The following is a 3,095-nucleotide window of genomic DNA, read 5'->3' on the forward strand; positions in this document are numbered from 1 at the left end:
AACACATCAATATGGGGCAAAGGAAAGTCATCTTTTGGACTAACTTTATTTAAATCTCTAAAATCCACACACATTCTGACTTTTCCATCCTCCATCCTTCTTTGGAACTAGAACAATATTGGCCAACCAACGGGGTTATTTTATGACTTTCAAGAATCCTGTATTCCATTGCTTAATTACTTCTTCTCTAATCTTTTCACTCCATTCAGGCCACATTCTTCTAGCCTTTTGTTTGATAGGCTACGTAGGAAGTCAATGCTACACTATCTTTGGGTCAATGCCAGGCATGTCTTTATAGGACCAAGTGAAAACCTATGCAAATTCTTTTAACAGGCTGGCCATTTGTGAGGTTTCTTCTTCATTCAGGGTTGCACCAATTTTAATTTCTTTAGGGCATTGATCGGATCCTAAGTTAATGAGTCGAGTGTCCTCACTCATAGTGTAACACCCCAAATCTCACCTCTTTACATTGACTATGAACAAGCAAGAGTAACAAATTGGAGAGGCGAACACTGGCTTGGTTGGTAGTAGTGGAATTCCAGGAAGGGAAGAATGACCGAACATATACTTGTGCCTACTACCGACGATGTTGGAGGGATCAGCAAGAAAAGTGGGCCAAGAGGTAAATTAATAACCTTGATAAGATTGGACAATAGAATGACCCTAGGTGATGCCAAAATGACTAAATAATAAGACCCGAACAAGTTCGGATACATGTTGTTTACAACATGTCATTACAATTGCTGTGATTTCATAAAGGTTCATGTTCATGGGCATATTAGTTATTTTATATGGCAATATATGAAGATTATTTCTTCTACAAAATGATAGAGCATTGAGTTTTGAATCCAATGCAACTTGAATCATCTCAATCTGAGTTCGTACGAGAAAGATATGATCATTTTTTTATAGGTTGTCTAAACAGGCTAGTAACAGAGGCCAACCGACAACTACCAATTCAGTTCTATTTTGCAGAATTTGACAGTCTTTTAATGGTAGAGTACAACCGGCAACTGCCGGATGCAATCGACAACTACTAGATTTATCCAAAAATTCAACCAGCTAGCCAGATCAATTCTGGATGAACAAGAACATATCAGACTTAGCCGACAGAGAGCAAGCTACAACTGCCGATTTGAAGTGGCAACTGCTGGTTCGGTAAAAAGGGTGAAAAAAATAGATATAAAATATATATTTGAAAATTATAAAAGGAGGGGCTATATAAAGGCCATCACCTCCTATCTAACCTTTATTTCTCACATTCTATTCACCCTTTCGTAAGAGGAAGAAAGGAGAAAGAAGAAGAAGAAGAAGAAGAAGAAGAAGAAAGGAGAAAAAGAGAAGGGAAGAGAGAGAAATTACTGTAGAGATCGATTTGCTTACGAGATTGCTAGAGGATTCAGCAAAAAGGTAAAGAATCTCACCTAGATTAACTTCTAATAAGAGGGATTTTTAGAAATGAAAGGGGGTTTAAACTGATTTGGACTGGAATTTATGAAAAGAGAGGAAATCTGGAAATTGCAATAACAACTCAACTACATAGAGTTTAATTTCTCTGAAATTAGTGGATTAAATTGGGAAGGAATGTAATAATTTAGTCAATTGATGTGTACACCATGACCGATTCCTACAAAGTGTGAATATTCTAACTCTCCTTAATTAGGAAAAATTCCATGTGGATGAGGAGAAAATCCATTCAATTTTACTGTTCTAAAGTCTGAAATTTAAATGCAAGTTAATTGAAGCTTAATTCTTCACATGCAAGTTGAAAATTCATTTTCATTTCATTGTTTTCAGGTCCAAGATTCACCTGTAAGGTGGGAATTGATGGTAGATCACATGCATGGTAAGATTAACGATGGATTTCAAACATGCAACCTCAAATTGAGTGTTTATCAGGAAAATTGGTTTTATTTTACTATTGTAGATGGAATTATATATATGTGAAATGAAATCTGAGATGGGATCTTCCTTATTGAAGGCCAATTTGGAACTGGGAGACCAGGTTCCTTACTTGAAGCTCTGGAACAATGAATTAATTTGAAATTGGAAAGAAATCCCATCTCAATTTCACTAATTTGAGGGTATAGAGACAAATGCAAGAGATATTGAGTATGAGTTCCATGCATGCCTATGGAATTAAGAATTTATCATCAATTGTGAAGTTAAAATATTGATATCCAGTCTAGGTTCATAATTTCATATAAGAAATTGGGTCAAATTGGGGGAAATCTGAAATTTCTACTAAATCCCCTGTAATACACTATGGATTTAAAATGAAATTTGTTAAATTGGACTTGAAGAGGAATTGTGGAGCATATAAGGGAGGTTATAGATGATCTTATTAGGGAGATATTAGGTAGCACTGTTAGGGGTAGATAAAAATTTACCTGATTTTAATACATGTGTATAATTGTTGATTTATAGGAATCCTTGATAGCCGTGAGAGAGATTCCTCCACACCAGGAGAGAATGTGGGCCATGATATTCACTGTGAATGGGTGCCCTTCTCAACCCCCATTCTTTAGGTGTGTTTATTAATATTGAGCATGCATTACTTGTTGTATTTGTGCATTTGCATTGCATTACTTGTTGTATTTGTGCATTTGCATTCATTTTCATTATTTGCATCTACTTGCATATTTGTGGTATGATGGATATGATGGTGGTGGAAATGTGGAAGGAAAGGTAAGTGAGATGGGTCACATGTAGGTGCCCATGTGTGCATATATGGTTCAGATGATTTGTTGTGCACCATGTAGAATGTTGGGCTAGGTATCATAACCCCAAGTGCTACACCCCTTGTCCGCAAGGGGTTAGGTACGGACTAATCCCAATAAAAGTGACTGCCTGATCAGCAGTGCACTATGAGTGGTACAACGTACTGTACTAGTGGTGGATGTGTACGGTGTGAGTGTGTATGACAGGATACGACGTATTGTATGCCTATAGATATATTTATGATATGGGGTTACCTTTTAGGGGTTAGCCAGTGTGGATCGGGACCCGTACCGGCACTGGCTGGCTCTTGCCTATGGCGTAGCTTGTATTCCTGAGACCCAACGTACAGGTTAGGGAATGCCACCTACGTCTAT

The 3,095-nt window shown here is 37.3% G+C and overlaps 1 long non-coding RNA gene across 1 annotated transcript; it reads left to right on the top strand.

Moving 5' to 3' along the window:
* Positions 1–1,272: 1,272 nt before the first annotated feature.
* Positions 1,273–2,565, top strand: LOC122063525. The gene is made up of 3 exons (XR_006135372.1): positions 1,273–1,410; positions 1,798–1,846; positions 2,428–2,565. It is a non-coding gene; the product is annotated as an uncharacterized LOC122063525 (long non-coding RNA).
* Positions 2,566–3,095: the final 530 nt, after the last annotated feature.

The sequence above is a fragment of the Macadamia integrifolia genome, unplaced genomic scaffold, assembly GCF_013358625.1.
Source record: "Macadamia integrifolia cultivar HAES 741 unplaced genomic scaffold, SCU_Mint_v3 scaffold1348, whole genome shotgun sequence".
Lineage (NCBI taxonomy): Eukaryota > Viridiplantae > Streptophyta > Magnoliopsida > Proteales > Proteaceae > Macadamia > Macadamia integrifolia.